General features: G+C 37.3%; 1 protein-coding gene across 1 annotated transcript in view; it reads left to right on the top strand.

Annotated features, from left to right (window-relative positions):
- Nucleotides 1–271, top strand: part of dop1a (DOP1 leucine zipper like protein A) — a gene marked incomplete at its 5' end in the record, with an annotated part of 21,212 nt that overhangs the window by 8,908 nt on the left and 12,033 nt on the right.

Here is a 271-nt window from a genome sequence, read left to right as displayed (position 1 = left end):
GGAATTCCTTCAAATTTGGCACAAGCATCCACTCAAGAAAGAACTGATTAAGTGGTCAAAGTCAAGGTCACTGTGACGCCACATTTTAGGCCTTAACTCAATTCATACGCTAATAATGACAAAATTCCACTCAAATGTAATTTTATATTCAAAAGCTCAACTTCACTGCGACATAATGTTCTGCCAAAAGACTTTTCTGGCCACGGGGAAATTGTGACAATATTTCACATTTCGTCAGTATTTGGACACTGAATTGGTGACACTAATATTG

Source organism: Morone saxatilis, unplaced genomic scaffold (assembly GCF_004916995.1).
Source record: "Morone saxatilis isolate NCDOM2014 unplaced genomic scaffold, NCSU_SB_2.0 Contig24, whole genome shotgun sequence".
NCBI classification, from domain to species: Eukaryota; Metazoa; Chordata; class Actinopteri; family Moronidae; genus Morone; species Morone saxatilis.
The sequence above is the reverse complement of the archived record's forward strand: the minus strand, read 5'-3'. Positions and strand labels throughout refer to the sequence as shown.